Source organism: Porites lutea, chromosome 8 (genome assembly GCF_958299795.1).
Source record: "Porites lutea chromosome 8, jaPorLute2.1, whole genome shotgun sequence".
NCBI classification, from domain to species: Eukaryota; Metazoa; Cnidaria; class Anthozoa; order Scleractinia; family Poritidae; genus Porites; species Porites lutea.
Window position 1 is genome coordinate 21,114,474 of NC_133208.1, and position 17,500 is coordinate 21,131,973.

At 39.1% G+C, this 17,500-nt stretch overlaps 1 protein-coding gene and 2 pseudogenes across 1 annotated transcript in view; 1 reads left to right on the forward strand and 2 right to left on the reverse strand.

The window, feature by feature from the left end:
• The window catches only part of LOC140945339 (uncharacterized), a 554,440-nt gene that overhangs the window by 425,472 nt on the left and 111,468 nt on the right, over positions 1 to 17,500 (forward strand). The window lies entirely within an intron of this gene.
• LOC140945643 (uncharacterized) lies at positions 253 to 1,691 on the reverse strand (annotated as a pseudogene).
• Positions 2,023 to 17,500, reverse strand: part of LOC140946621 (uncharacterized) — a 16,936-nt pseudogene continuing 1,458 nt past the window's right edge.

A 17,500-nucleotide genomic window follows, 5' to 3' on the forward strand; every position in this document is an offset into this window, starting at 1 on the left:
TGAGCTCTTCAATATTTTCGCTTGAGATTTCAGGGAACCCGGTAGAATCTACATTTTGTTCTTTCTGAGTTGGCTCGCTCTATATTTGTCTCTTTGTTGCTGGACTCGGGATCGAACGGATCCAGAGCGGATGTGGAAGAAAAATTATCAAAATATTCATCAAACTGGACACTGAATGTCGGATTAAAATACAGTAGTTAAAATAGAAATAAAAAAAACAAGGAACTGATGTGAACTGATATATGAACTGTTCTAATTTTTCTACTTTTCTATCATTTTTTCTATCAGAGAAGTAAAAATGGATTCATTCCTTGTTGCTGCTGCAACAGCACCAGTGTCTGGCTTTGCTGGTCTTTCCTAAGCTGAAGGTCTTCCTCTCTGACAGAATGGTCTAACTTTGCTTTTTCTCTGAGAAACTCCACAGCTTCGCTACTACTCTTTCTCCTACTACTCTTTCTCTTTTTCTTCTTCACTTCCACCTCTCCATCTGCCCCACATCTTTTGCTACTTTCTCCCTAACGTTCCATGGCCTTTTTTAGAATTTGTTTTGCAGCCTTTTTTCTCCTTCTTCTTCAGCGGTCTCTACATGACCTCCTGAGGACCTTAAATTTTGAGTATTCCATAGCCTTAAGGTTTACAGCAATGGAGTCTCAAACTTGATCTCTTTCTGGTGTCCCCTTTCTATACTGGAACACCTCACTAACAGACATTTCATCTAGAAGGGCTCTGTCATGTTGTAGGGTCCACGCCATAGTCAATCTAGGCAAACAAAAATGGAGTATCAGACAAGACAAATAAGTTAGAGGTGGAGAACAGATCTACCCGCCTCATTCCCATCTTTCTAGTTACAGAAAAAATCAAACTCTGGCAAACAAGCCTTCAAAAGGTGCAGGCTAAATTCCTAATTTCAGGGTGTAAAGAAAAAGACCCTGTTGCGTTTTGGTTTACAGAATAGACTAAATAAAATTCTCTCAAATTCTGTAAACGAGGGAGCACAGTTAAAAAAGGAAAAGGTTAAAAAAATTGAATTCGAAGTATCCGCTGGTGATGAGAGGCTTTTACTGAGCAAACTTGGCCAGACAGAATTTGGCGAGACACTTAGGAATTAATTCACTTTCCAAGGATATTGCTTTTGGGAGCGTTCAACCAGTCTACCAGAAAGAAGTGCTAAAGAACTAAAATGCGTTTTGTTACCTCTTTGACAAAGATTTTAAGTTTGGTACTGAAATAATTCCCGGGAGATACTTGCATGCAACAGCAACACCATTTCAGTATTCCCACGCTAGTGCTAAGCTTATTTCTACATTTGAGTACTATTTTAAGTAATTTTCAATGTTTCATTTATACGATACACACACGAAAATAGTGGGCTCAAAACACACAATTAAAAATAAAATATCGGTTTTCAATTTTTTTTGATTAGATACTATTATTTGGCTCGTACGACAATTTCAAGTGTCCATGTAAAGCTCACTTACGGTTTGCTGTTTGCCAGACACTGGTGCTGTTGCAGCAGCAACAACAAATTAATTAAATTTTACTTTCTCTGATTGAAAAAACGGTGGAAAAGCAGAAAAAAATAGAACAGTTCATATATCAGTTCACATCAGTTCGTTGTTTTTTATATTTCTATTTCAAAAAGATGTAATACTGTTCAGTATTCCTACTCAAGAGAAGTTTGTTGATATTAAAGTGTGGTTACTGATCATTTGCAGGTGGTTTTTATGTCATTTTTTTTTTCAATTTTCAAAGAAATATTACTTCTGATATGCTACGACACCTGAAGAGGGCCGTAATAGAGCTTTTAGTGCTCTTTTTGACAACATTTAAATCCCCCCTTTCTATTCTTACTTTCCTTTCTTTTCTTTGTTTCTAACATTAGTATAATAACTGGTCAAGGGTAATCACAGGAACAGTCAGGCAAAATTTGAAATTGACTTATAAAGGGTCCTATTTCTCTCTAACTCTAAGCAAAGTATTCCTAGAAGGTGTGTGTGGGGGGGAGTAGTGCAGTAGTGCACAGACAATACACATTTTGCCAATGTTGCTCATGCTAATTTTTAAATTCTTGTTAAAATCGAAAAACTTGAACAAGTTTATAACATCTCCAAAGAGCCACTCCACTGAAATCCTTACAGAACTCAGGGGAGCATTGAATGCTTCCATTAAAGGAGTGAGATGAGGGTTCCCGAAAGGCCTTGTAGGTGGACTCTGAGTGGATAAGCTGGATCTCCATATATGCAGATTGGTAAGACTGCTGATGAAAACGCATAAGCCTCTAGATCCTGAAGAAGCCCGGAATCAGCCAAAATGCCCGAATCGCACCTATTACCTTCTGAAAAACAAATATCAAATAAATAATTTGAAATTTCCAGGCTTTAAAATGAGTACTTTGTTATGGCTAGTTAAATATTTTATAAAAGGAACATAGCTACTGGACTATCCATATTGGCAATGAGCCCATTGGGTACAGCAATTGACTGAAACTTCAAGGCGTGGACCCTTCTATGCCCATTATATACAATCCTCTGCTGCTCACCCGGTTTGGAGATAGGACGCACCGTGCCATCAACAAAACCAAAGCAGTTGTCTTGGGCGCGCCACCTTTACCTGCGATGGCAGCAGCGTACTGTTTAAGAAATCCAGGATTTAGCATAGCAGGATTCCACTGAGTGATGCGGTGGCCATGGGTGACGTAGATAAAATCCATCACTGGATTTGTTATCATACATAGCTCAGGAACAGGTCTTCCAAAACGCGAAATCATATCATTGAAACGACAAGGGTATGACAGTCGTCTCAACAGCATGCATAGTCCCTCCATTCCATCGCATACGGTTCCTTGGTAGCATTTCAATGTTCCTGGAATTTGCAAGGCGTTGGCAAGCCTGTGGAGATCATTTTTTTGAACAGGAAATTCTGCCTTACACTCAGCTTCATCCATGTTTACGAGCGTGAACGGATCGTAACTGTCCCAAGGAAGATCGGGATTCGTGGACTTACAATTTTCCCACAAAAGGAAAACTCTTCCTCTGATAACATGTTGTCTGCGTAGCAAATAAGCAATAATAGACCTTGTCACGGTTTTCGACGTCATCTTGACGAGTAGGCAAACGCGTCAGAAATTACAGTGTTTGTATGAGAATCTAATGTCGAATAATTTCCGTAAAACGGCTGTTCTGAACAAAATATCAATTGCAAACTAAAGCTACAAAGCAAAGGATTGTCCTAAAAAAATTTGGGGGGCGTACCCGTGCTTAAATTTCTCCAGGGGCTTTCTTTAGATTTTCCATATATTTGTCTGTAATTTTCCCGGGACTTTCTTACGGACAAATGTATAGAAAATTTGAAAAAGTGGTTCTAGGTCTTCTAGTGCATGTAACGCCCTCAAATCTTTTTCAGAAGAATCCTTAGGAGTGAAGTTTTAGTTTACAAATCATATTTTTTTCAGAACAGCCTTTCTAAGGAAATTATTCGACATTAGATTCTCATACAATAACTGTAATTTCTCACGCGCTTGTCTACTCGTCAAGATGGCGTCGAAAACCGTGACAAGGTCTATTCTCTTAGTTCTTTATGTGAAGCCATGGTCCTTCATCTGTAGTCTTCTAAGGTGCTGTCCTTCTGAGTATTCATTGCGATCTTAACGTTCGAATTTTGGCGGGAAGCGACGGCTACCTCAGTTCCAGGATTGCTCTGCCAGTCCGGTCGCCGTCGCCCCGAAAACGTCTCTATCTTAAGTTCCCTACAAACAAAACAGCTGCTGCTCCACACACAAGCGACCCAAGCTCACTACAGGCACGTGGACGTGACTCTTGCTTGCGAGCGGTTTTGTGTTACAAACGAATATTTAGAAGCCCTAAGGCTTGTATGGGATGTAAACGGTTTTTCTTAAAAGAGAAGAAAAATGTTATGTTTTTAAATAAAATCGACTTATTTTATTGCCATGTTGCATTATTTTAGCGTTTTCGTCGAGTTAGCGCTATTTTGGTGTTCCACTGCTAAGAGCCGAAAACGCTTCAAAACGGCCTGAGAGGCGGGCAAACAGCAAAGAATACAACAAGGAAATTAGGTAAGTCGATTTTATTTAAAAGCATAACATTTTTTTCTGTCTTTTAAGAAAAACCGTTTACATCCCATACAAGCCTTTGTAAATGTTCATTTGTAACACAAAACCGCTCGCAAGCAAGAGTCACGTCCGCGTTCCTGTCATGAGCTTGGGGGCCTGTTCTCCACAGAATGTCTTTGAAAGCAAGTCACTGTCGATATACATAGCCTCTGTACAGCCGCTCCCTACCCCCTCAGAAAAAAATCGGAGATGGGGCCTCAGGCTACTTAAGGCATGACTATCTAATTAAATATGCATATTTTGATAAAAATCTATTTAGAATGATTTGCTTCTGTCAATGATCCTGAAAATTGAACTACAAATGTAGTTTAATGGCCTTAGCAATACGAGACATTTTAGAACCTCAAATTTTCGTCACGTGACTGATAATTGAGAACTACGATCAAAACATTTACTCTAAAATGGGGAGAGCATAATGAATTAGCAACAAGTCCTTTAAGATACCTTTTAGAGGGTATTAAAAACTGAGGGGTTCTGTTATATTGGAATCGGTAAATATAGAGAAGGAGGTCACGTGACTTATTAATTAGTTAAATAGCTTATAGTATAAATAACACCCGTGGGGGGGGGGGGGGGTACTGCCATATATGGGCTATATAGGTATGTGCCGCTGTGAAGGGTATAGTTTTCAAGCAGTTTACTCTAGGATAGGGTATATAAATCAGAGCGTTTGGGTCTAGAATAGGGTCATGAGAAGACACACAGGGCTTGCACTGTAAGTATCCCGGAGAGCTCCATACAATTCCTTATAATTTTGTTATAAGGAATTGTATGGAACTTTCGAGGAGACTTTTCTTAATAGCTTAGGCGCAGCGGACTTTGTCACGTATGATCAGCGCGAGGTGTTTTTCCCGACACCCTTCTGTCAGGAAAATGTCATCATCAGAAAGCAAAACAGACACGATCGCGTCGGCAGGCCGAAGCCGGCAAAAAGAAAAGGCTTTTCTTCTTCCATTTCAGAGGTCAAAAATCAGGTTTTAGGTTGTAGGTAATAAAATATTGTCTTATTCTGTTCTCAAGGACCTTTAGAAAACGAGACAAACGAGATAATTGACTAGAGAAAGAAGCGTGAAAACGCTTTTTTGGAAGAAAATATTTTTTAATTGCTGCAGCAATTCTGCGTAATCGCGAAGCGCAATATATTCAGTTTCTTCCAAAGCCATCATGATTAAGCAGTGTAATGCCATCACAACTAAAAATGAATTTAGTTTGTATCGCAAAAGCCGCGAAAATAGAGCTGAAAAAAAAAATGGATCGGAAAATTTAATAAAATCACCAAGAAACCGTCTCGTGGGAGCTTTGTCAAACAAGCCGTTGGTACGGTTTATTTAACCTAACCTAGAAAAGGAGACGTCTGCACGTAGAATACATTTCATCCTACATGTAGTTGTGATTTCCAGAACGGACCTCGGGAGCCTCATTGCGGTAATATCTTCTACATTACAGAAACCACAGCAGAATCGCCCTGCTCGCGTGCTAACTTTCCGCTCCAATTATGACTATACAGTACCAGTGAACTGTTTCAAAATTTAAAGCGGCCGAAACTTATTTCCATCAGCCCGTAGTTAATTAGTTAAGCAATAATAATGCACAGCACTGTAAAAAACACGGTTCTAGAATATCTGACGGCTTCGCGTTTTGTTCGTCGCTGCATGCGATTTAAGCGCCTTTAACCTAACAGAAAATGTAAATATACCTGAAGGAAATACCGTGTATTACCAAACCTTAACGCTGTGATGTGTGTAAATTTGTCTTTTGCTATGGTTTTAGACAATACGACTTCTCCTGACTATCAATTGTGCGTCAAAACAAGCGCGATAATGAAATAGTCGAAGTGCCATGGTGTAGCGCTTTATGACAAAGTTTTAACTGGAAAACTTGTTACCATCTGATGTACACCTGTATAGTCTATGTTTGTACGCTCCGCCTAAAGAATCACTGGGTTACACTGCACCCATGGGTGTGCCACCTAAAGTGCAGCCTATGTTTGTTAGCTCTACCTAAAGAATCACTGGGTTACACTGCACCCATTGGTGTGCCACCTAAAGTGCAGCCTATGTTTGTTAGCACTGCCTAAAGAATCACTAGGTTACACTGCACCCATGGGTGTGCCACGTAAAGTGCAGCCTATGTTTGTTAGCTCTACCTAAAGAATCACTGGGTTACACTGCAACTATGGGTGTGCCACCTAAAGTGCAGCCTATGTTTGTTAGCTTTACCTAAAGAATCACTGGGTTACACTGCAACTATGGGTGTGCCACCTAAAGTGCAGCCTATGTTTGTTAGCACTGCCTAAAGAATCACTGGGTTACACTGCACCCATGGGTGTGCCACCTAAAGTGCAGCCTATGTTTGTTAGCTCTGCCTAAAGAATCACTGGGTTACACTGCACTCATGGGTGTGCCACCTAAAGTGCAGCCTATGTTTGTTGGCTCTACCTTAAGAATCACTGGGTTACACTGCACCCATGGGTGTGCCACCTAAAGTGCAGCCTATGTTTGTTAGCTCTACCTAAAGAATCACTGGCTTATATGTTTTCACGGACGTTTGCCTCGCGCTCTCTTCAAAGCCAAAAAGCTATAGTGTGTTTGGCCAAAAATCAAGCTTTGTTTCCCCTAAAAAATTTACACCATATTAGGGCCCCGAAAGACGTTAAAAGTTCCTCCATAATAGAAGAGTGTTTTGCTAGAGTTAACAAACGTTTGGCTTACATGAGTTTCAATATAAAGGTGCAAAAACTTATCAGCATAATTATAGCACACAAACATTGTCATCAAACTCCTGGCATGTAGCCTGAATAAGCCAAGCAAATATGAATAAAGCATATAACGCGAAATATTCGTCAAATGGTCTCGTTAAGTAAATTATACTTCACTTTGCGAAAGAAATTTATCGCTTGTATCCGTGTTACGCATCGAAAAAGCGAGGAGTCATCGCATGACTTTAGGTAACAGGGGTAATACTCAAGAGTTTCACGAATTCCAATTCCACGATTTTTCGCCGAGTAACAAATTTAAAACTTCAATTCTTACCTTACAGTGGTCGGTTCATTTACCTTACATTTGCCATCACTAATAAACATGAACAAAATCATGAAATCCGGCACTCTTCTTTCAGAAGTAGCAAGCCGCATGAAGTAAATCCACCGATATGCGCTGCATTCTCACTACAAATATAAACATTTGTCGTGAAGAAAATACGACGAGGAGGAAAAAATGCCAGTCTTCGCCTCGGCAATGTATTCCAGCTACCAAGCCGGCGTATCTCCAGAAGGTGACTCGAAGTGGGACAAACCTTGTGATTTTTTTAGGAGCCCTTTGCGCGCAAACTAATTTATTCTGGCGCGAAATGAAGATTAAGAAAATGTATCTGAAATCTAATACATGACAAGAAAATTTTCGCACTTTCGAGGAGGGCGACATATTAAATGGGATTAAGTCGGATTAGCTGCCCGCGGAGAAAACATCCCTGCGTGGGATGGTACTTCCAGTAAAAAGCTTCTGTGTCCTCTCATGTCATTTTTCAGGAAACTGATCAGTTGGTTGAAGACTTTATCTAAACTAGGGATTGTGGTATAAGGTTTTGCTTTGGCTAGACTGTGCTAGTCACCTCAGTAGTTTCTGGAAAACAGCTACTCTAGGATAGGGGGGATTTGGGGAGTTAACTCTAGTATAGGGTAGCGAAATTCAGTTTAACTAGCTCCGGTATAGGTTAAGGGTTCCAAGGTCCCAGCGGCACATCCCCACCCAGAAATTCCTGAAGTACCCCCCCGGGGACCCGGGGGAAATAACAATTCCAAACATACAAGGCAGATTTACGAATTACACTGTTTATGTAACTTTTTGGTAGTTAAGACTCCTAAGATTAATATTTGCAACCCTTCCACGTTTAGGAAAATGTGTTTTGTGACGCTATTGACGATCGAAGCAATGTCACATGTTGTTTTCGTTGAGCCACATTTGTAGTTCACTTTGGAAGCAAACCCGCCTAAATAGCATTTAACAAAATATGCATACAGTGTTTAATTAGGTAGTCATGCCTAAGTGGCCCGAGGCGGCTGCACACATGCTTACTGTCAATGACTGACACAAAGTCAACATCAACCCAAGCGATTGTCTAATGTCGTGTTTACATTTGAGCTTTTACCAAAGTAAAAATTTACTAAGGTCAAGTTACTTGACCTTGGTACATTCGTCCAGTGTTTACACTAGCTCAAATAACTCAAGTTGATCTGTCAACACTCCCGCTATCTGCATTATCTACGTTATGAAATCGAACTGGCGGGAAATTCTAAAACCATGCTCGCTTCAAGAAGTAAAGTGGTGGCTTTCGTGGCCATTGGTTTTTCTTTCTTAATTCAAGAGCCGCAAACAGAAACGTCAAGATTTCGTAAGATGTTGATGTTACAACACCTCAAGAGGTCGAGGCGAAAACGGATGGTTTTACTCCAAATTGCTTTAAAAAATACCAGACGAGCTAAACGAGCTAGACGTGCGTGGGCATGGCCGCGAAATCAGTTCTGGTTTGAGAGCCTTTTACAAGGAGATTTCGTGGAAGAAGGGTGGAAATAAAATTTCAGGATATCAAAGCGTTCCAATCATTCTCTGACTTCTCTGTTATCTGCCATGATAGAAGCGCTTAGCCGAAAACGTGACAATCGCACGATCTGCTCACCGCGGGATGTGACATATTACACCGCCACAAGCGGACATATCTGTCATCTTGACCTTGGTTACCAACTGTAACCATGCCTGATCACAGGGTAATTACAACTTTTACCTTGGTCAAATTTCTTTTGTCTTTTGCGGCATTTACCAAAGTATCGGTTAGCGTTTACACAAGAAAAATGTTTACCTAGGTAAGTAAACTCTCGTACCTCAGTAAACCGTTCAAGTCTAAACACGGCATAAAATAAGGTTCACTCCCGCTGATTCGCTGTTACCACCCATAATGTGACGTCACCATACACTTCCCTCCTTCATGCATTTCCTGATTTACCACATTTATACCCATTTCATACTCACGAGCAGCCTTTTCAGGCAAGTCGAGATTTTTCTTGGTTTGCTAACCGCCTGGTTATACTAACCTACGGTAAGTACTTTTCTTTTTTATACAATTATGCTTCCTCGCGCAGGGCAATAAACTTTTGAAACAGATATCTACTGATTGCTACAATAACTGTCGCTAGACTGTTCAGTTAATTTGAAGGTAATTACCAAAGGAGGAACTACATAACATCGTACTCCGGTCTAAAAATTCAAATTATCCGAAACTACTGTTATAGCTAGTGATCTAACAGCCAACTAGTAAAGATTTTACCTAAAGCCGCTCGCTGTTTAGAAATGTCATAAATTACTGAAATTTACGAAAAAGATGATAGTTTGAAAGAGTTTGAACACAATTCGATTGCATAAGCGAAAATTAACTTGAAAATAGTGAACTAAATTGTTCTACTGCATAAAGAATTTGAAATCCCAACGTTACATAGCATTTTTTTCGAGATACTGAAATTGATGTTTTTGTCCGAAGTTGCGCACAGGTCATTTCGCGCAAAATTTAGCGAACTTAGAATCCTCGAAAGATCACAAGTCCGCGAATATTCACCATACAGATTCATATTTGGTCTCTTTTTAAAGGCTACGAAGTCCTACTTTTCAAGACAAATGAAGATTTATGGTGCGCCGATGAAGCTTTCCGAATTATTTTGTTTGAAAGGCTCACAGGCTTAATTATGCTTCCGCCTCGCACGCAGCCTCGCGTCTTCGCGCGGCTGCTCGTTGGCAATAAAAAATGAAAATGGATAGTATCTATGCTTAAATTAAAGAACGATCACAGCCGGTATAATTCTCCATAAATGGTGTAGCTTCCATTACAGCTACAACACTTTCTTGTAAACCAGGATTTAAGGAAATGTTTAACTGCTTTTGGACAATGCTGACTCTGTCAGGAGAAAAAGAAAGCACAGGAAGTCAATATATAGGAAAACGGCCAGCTTCATGACCTCCCATGTAAGACAGACTGTTTAATAACATATGTTCAGTCAACACTAGAATCCTCACAGAAAAGAAGAGGAAAAAGCGGCATTTTAACATCCCCACTCTTGAGCGACCGCCTAAGCTACCAGCAGGTTACTATTTATAAATCCAATGTAGGATTTAACAAGTTACAGTGAATTTTGTCCACCTCACCTTCTGTCTTCCACGAGGAAACCGAAACCGTTAGTACTGCTGGGATAGGAAGAGCACGTCCCGTTTTTCTTGGCAAACATCCCTTCCGTAAATCTTGTCAATTCAGCCCAGGTTGGTGTGAGATAACTACTGATTGGTTTACAGCGCGAGAGGAAGACAATACCTCTTATATTCAGGTTAACCTAATTAGACTAATTAGACCTTATTAACATGTTAATGCGAGAACAAAAAAGGGAAAATAACATTTTTGGTGAGTTATTTTAAGATCCAACGACAGCAACGAGAACGTCACAAACAAGAAGTTTATAGGCAAAACAATAAATTTGCATGTTTAACTGCTTTTGCACTAAGCTTACTCTGCCAGGAGAAAAAAAAAACACAGGAAGTCAATACATAGGAAAACGGCCAGCTTCATGACCTCCCATGTAAGACAGGCTGTTTAATAACATATGTTCAGTCAACACTAAAATCCTCCCCCGCTAGACAGAAAAGAAGAGGAAAAAGTGGCATTTTAACATCCCCAGTCTTGAGCTACCGCCTAAGCTACCAGCAGATTACTATTTATAAATGCAATGTACCTAACCTTCCGTCTTCCACGAAGACACCGAATCCGATAGTACTGCTGGGACAGGAAGAGCACGTCCCGTTTTTCTTGGCAAACATCTTTTCCGTAAATATTATCAATCCAGCCCAGGCGGGTGTGAGATAACTACTGATTGGTTTACAGCGCGAGCGGAAGACAATATCTCTTATATTCAGGTTAACCTAAATAGACTAATTAGACCTTATTAACGTGTTAATGCGAGAACAAAAAAGGGAAAATAACATTTTTGGTGAGTTATTTTAAGATGCAACGACGCGACAGCAACGAGAACGTCACAAACAAGAAGTTTATAAGCAAAACAATAAATTTGCATGTTTAACTGCTTTTGCACTAAGCTTACTCTTCCAGGAGAAAAAAAAAACACAGGAAGTCAATACATAGGAAAACGGCCAGCTTCATGACCTCCCATGTAAGACAGGCTGTTTAATAACATATGTTCGGTCAGCACTAAAATCCTCACCTGCTAGACAGAAAAGAAGAAGATAAGCGGCATTTTAACATCCCCAGTCTTTAGCGACCACCTAAGCTACCAGCAGATTACTATTTATAAATACAATGTACCTAACCTTCTGTCTTCCACGAAGAAACCGAAACCGATAGTACTGCTGGGACAGGAAGAGCACGTCCCGTTTTTCTTGGCAAACATCCCTTCCGTAAATATTATCAATTCAGCCCAGGCGGGTGTGAGATAACTACTGATTGGTTTACAGCGCGAGAGGAAGACAATACCTCTTATATTCAGGTTAACCTAATAGACCTTATTGACATGTTAATGCGAGAACAAAAAAGGGAAAATAACATTTTTGGTGAGTTATTTTAAGATCCAACGACGCGACAGCAACGAGAACTTCACAAACAAGAAGTTTATAAGCAAAACAATAAATTTGCATGTGCATCACACTTTTTTGTACATTTGTTCGCCGTTTTTGCACTGCTACGACGTGAAAATGCCTAATTTCGCGTTTTACGGGAAAGTAAACAAGCAACGACAAAATTTTATTTCTCTTTCTGAACTTAAATATGGTTCCATGCATAGAATTCAATTTCAGGAGGGTTCGCCTGCATTTGACAAAGTAAGTGGGTAGGAATAATCACGATAAAGACTGAAAGAACTCAAACTCACTTTTTAAGCGACGATCTCGTTACCGTCTCGTCGTTGGATCTTAACGTCCCTATTACTAAAACAGATCGCCTATCGATGGTGTGGTGTTGTCTGTTGACGATATAGCTTTTTTACGATTTGATAATCTCTCGGGGCTACACATTCCGGACGACCTGATGGTTTGGCATTGTCGCAAGAAGGTCAAGTTTGTTAAATGGTCCACTACTATTTATAGTAATTTTATTGTAAGGCTTGGCGATTGTTAAGCTGGCTTAAGCTTTATCAAAACTGTTCCTACTTATTGTCCGCTTTCAGGCACTGGACTGAAGAATGAATGAAGCTTTATTTAATCTTGGGTTTGATGAGGTTCATAGGACCTCTAGCAAAAATTATATGTGCTAATAAGCCGTGAAAAAAAAAACAAAACGAATAAATAAAATAATAGAGAAGGAAAGAGAAATCCATACCTCTTATTATCCTCGTTTTTTCGGTCCTTACTGTAAATTACGGATCCTCGTTTACTTTCCATCGAGATGGAAAAAAAACGAGGATCCCTAATTTACAGTAAGGATCGAAAAAACGAGGATATATATGGCTTCTTCCAGTTTGGGTTGGTTTTGTTAGTTAAGAGTTAGTTTCTCCATCACCTTTGTTCACAAATAAACACAGTTTAAAATGTTAAAGGACAAAGTCGACATCCAAGTCGTCAACTAAGGTTGACAGACGTCTTATAACTTTATTTAAACCTTTTTCCCGAGGTAAAAAGATTCAGAGCTCGTAAATGAGCATTTTTGAAAGTTACGGACCGCAAATTGACCAATCGCATGGCGAAAACAGACTCGGTCGTATAATATAAAAAACTTACTTTCAATATAAAGCCTAAAATTACGTGATATAGCTGTTTACAATAAAAAGCCTAATTACATAATAGATGTTGGGAGAACAATCGAAAAGCTTGTAAATAAAGAGCCAAAGGCGAACGATTTACAAGCTTTTGTCGTTTTCTCTTAACATCCCGCGTGGGTTATCACGCCGCTAAACCTATAGAAAGTGTTGTCTATTACTTATAATATAAATAGATATTATTGACAATTAGCTAGAGCCTTAGCTGGCGGACTACTTTAATTTTTTTAAATGCTGACAATGTGCTTTAGGGATCTTAAGGTATCAGAAATCTTGTTCCAAGCAATAGCCTCGGAATATTACTGAGTTCGCGCCATAACGAGTCGTATTAGGTTTTGGTATTTGCAGCTTGTTAACCCCTCTCAGGTTTTTGATGTTGTCTCTCAACCTAAAAGATCTCTCTAAAGCGTTTATGGTTATGTTGTGTCTGTCATTCTACTGTACTCTTTTTTAATATTTCCCATTTCCAGAAGTAACCATGGACAGCTTTTCTCGGATCGTATTTTGCACAGTTCTGCTATTTCAACACACGTGGTCTCTAGGTAAGAAGCGTTTTATGTTATTTTTTAAAGCTTTCTCGATTGTAAAATTTTCTGAAGCCCTAAATGTTAAGCATCTTAAATTTTGTGTGAAAAAAGAACTCGTAAGTAGGGAAGCTTTTTGCTTTTTTCTACCTTCATTTTCTGTCAGTGGTTTGGGGTCTTGAAGTAGGGGTGTACCCATCTTGATATATTTTAGTATTCCACCTTGTTAGACCTGTTCCCATCATCATCAACCCCAACCGATATTCGACACAAATAAGGCAAATACTAAGAAGGATATGATGTAATGCTCGTAGGAAACTATTGTTGTGGTTGTTATTATTATTATTATTATTATTATCATTATTATTATTATTATTGTTATTATTACTGTATCATCATCATCATCATAATTATTATCATTAAATATCATAATCTTGGTTCCTTTATAGTTTTGTCCTTGAAAGCCCAAACCAAATCATGGAGCTAATTTGTCTCTCACTACTTGATTGACTGATTATTTTCTAAAAGGTTGTTTACCGTCTCTAGTAGTGTCGTGTTTTGAACTTCATGAAGTGTGATGTTTCCAAGGATTTTACAGACATTCTCTTCCAGACTTTTCTTAATCACTCCAAGAGATCCTTTGACAACCGGGACCATTTCTGTTTTCTTTAGAGACATTCAAGGTCTATACTTTAACAGCTTTTCTAGCACTTTGATATAAGTATTTCTGTCAGACCGGGTGGTTAATCGATGAGAGTACTTTTATTATCTCTATTGTTCTTCACAACGACGTCTGGACAGTTAGCGGATATGGTTCGTGTCTGTATAGGTGGGCAAGTCCCATAGGATGGTAACGGTGTTTCAATAACATGGTCATACCATTTGTCTGCTGCATTTATATGGTATTCTTTGTACAATGTCCGGTGTAGGTCCATTGCCACCTCACGTACGCCTTTGGTGTTAAATCTGCAAGCCAGTTTCCTCTTTACTAATTTCTTTTATGTTGTAGTCTCTTTCTAAGTTCTTAATTTCTGTATTTCCCTTGGAATTCTCTTTTTATGAGAACTTAGCCGCTGTGTTTTTACACCCTATTTTTGTGCGATAACTGCTGCGGTGACGTAGATGAGCTGGTTAATTCCTATCAAAGTAAGATGGGTAGGGAGCACTTTCTTACATTGCGACTACTATACTAAGTTGGTTGTAAGCCAACCAGCAACCCATAAAAAAACAAGAAGTTATTCAAAGCACACAATTTAAATATTCATAGCAAACGTTTTCCAAGAAAGCAAAATATTTCACCAGACATGTTTTTCTATTCGAAACTTTACATAACACCCAGCAGGAGACATATTTGTTTTGTTTGACTCGCTGTTTTTTGTTTTCATCTGCAAGCAATTTCTTCGCTTCCATTGCCGTGGTTTGCATTAAAATGTGACCTCAAGTTAAAATCGCAAGTGACGTTTACATTTTTCGCCTCTGTCACTCAATCTAACGGACCTCTCAGAAAACACGGGCTTCCTTCAGCGGGTACAAAAGATCACGTCTGTAGGTTCTGATAGGTTGATTTCGATCCATATTGTTTATTTCGTTTCGTGGTAGTCTTATGGTTGATAACTAGCTTTCTCGGAATGTACTGTTACTTTCCTGTAATCCGATTGGTCCACTTTGTCTAGGTGGCCGTGGTTATAGTAGTCGCACTGTAATGCCCTACGTCATACTGAATGATACATTTCACATGATGGTTTATGTTTTTTTCTTCGGGGATATTCACGTAGGGATTTTTTCAGTAGTGACTTATTCTTTTACCTTCTCCCATCCCTAAAATACGAGCAATTTCATGTTTGCTTCTCTTCTGATTGAGACACTCGTTGTGGGTTGACTCTGGTAGATGGAGGTGACATCTTTCTTCCATCTACTTTCTTTAGACATAAGTCACTCATCAGTTTGCATTTGATCGAGGGTTAGTGTTTCCCTGTCCAATTCTGCCGACAGAGTCTCAGATGCGGTCCGGGCTACCCTCCTTGGATAGTTCCATATGAGTGAGCCTTTTGTTCTTGATGTTGTCCAATGATCGCATATTCGCAAGCTTGTTTGCATCAAGGTCAGGCCTGGATGTGGGTTCTGCTATCTGAAGTTGTTGTAGTGCAGCAGTTTGCGGGGTTATTAACCTCAGTATAGAACGCTTGCATCACTTGCTTATACTTCTCACTTGTCCACTTTTTCCTACCTATCTTTGACGGAGAATGTTTTGATACAACCAGAAGGCTTTATACTTTGAGAGGTTTCGCCAGCGAAGGTAATGTAATCTTCTAATTCTTCTTGGGAGAAGTTTGCTCCAGTAGCAGTCTTTTCGACCTCAGCCTGGTTCCTCACTCACTGAGATAGGCGTCCCTTATTCTCCCATGAGACGACCGATGCAGTCTGAAAATCTATTGGTGTTATTTTTATCTTGGATGATCTGTACTAGTATTCCTGAGCAGGGCCCTTCAAACGTAAATTGCTTTCCTGTCGGGGGAAAACGCTTCACAACATAGGAGTTAATTTGCCTGTTTATGCGGCTTCATATCAATTGTTGAATCATTTGGCCTTCAAAGATTGTTCGCTGATGGGAAGATTTGGCCGTGTAGAGTATGCGCCAACAACTATTATTATGATTATGATTATGATTATGATTATTTAACTTATAAAATTATTCAACCTACTGACTTCCGCGCTGGCCAAAACCGTTCCTCAGTATTACACCGTGGCTGAAGTTATGGACGTTGTGACTATTGTGAAAACTGTTCTCAATTCTAATGGTCACAGAAAAGTTGGGGCTTAACTTCGATTTAGGGAAGATTAATCTACTTTTATGATTACCATTTGATAGAGAATTGCAGCAACAGTCTGGGAATGAGAACAACAAACAAAATAATCCCGGATGAGAGTATCACATCATCATCCTACTTAAGGTCCAATCGCGCTCCTTCTTACGCAAGACTGGATGGACCAAGGGCCTGGTGCTCAGCTCCAGGAGATAACTCACCCTACATTCAAATCCTTCTGGAGGAGGAGAAGTTAATTACTGCGATAGAAACTCAAGGAAGTCGTTATGATTCCATTTGGTCAACAAGATATGATGTTTGGTACTTAAAACGAGGAAACTGGACACTGCACAGAGAGGTATTATAGATGCATTTAACTCAGTCCCTAAGACAGATACCGTCGGGACCGTATGAGGCGCCCTTGTGAAATAACAATAATAATAAAGTTAATAATAGTAATAATAATAATAATAATAATGATAACGATAACGATAACGATAACGATAACGATAACGACAACCATAACGATAACGATAACGATAATGATAATAACAATTATTTAAATGAAATACCGTTATATAATAACCCAAATCTTTTATTGATAACAAAGCTAACTATAAAATCCTATTTACAATTAATTTCACTTAAAAAACTATTCAGTCAAAGCACTATTTACATGATTCCTTTCGATTTAAAAAAAAAAAAGAGACACTTAATTTCGATTGAAAAAATTCATTCCATTAAAAATATATCATATATTCGGAAAAAAATTCAATTAAAAAACGGTTCATTTCAACTAAACTAGGAGTAGGACAGTGCGTTCGATATGTTTGTTAGGCATACAGCTGGCAGTTGAGGCGGAAGGGTGGTTGCGATATAGATAAATATGATTATGGCATATTTTGAACGTAAGGGTTGCGTACAGCGAAACCCCTATTTAAACTGTGTATCATTATAAGAACGTTTTCAAAAGATATCGTATGGTTCGGTGTCAAGTGCTTGTAATCGGAGGAGACATTGGCCAGAGTGCGTCGGGCGTGTAATTGGAACATTTTGTTTTACTGGCGTGAGTTACAGGGTGCAGTTGCTCAAAGACCGATTGGTGCTTAACCCGGGATTCTTTTTCTTTCTTCAAAAACATTCTTCGGATAATTTTTTCCGTTATTTTTAAGAGCATCCAATCATTAACTTGTTGACAAAAGGAATTACATTGAATTTAATGTTTTAAAAGCTTTCACATCTGAAT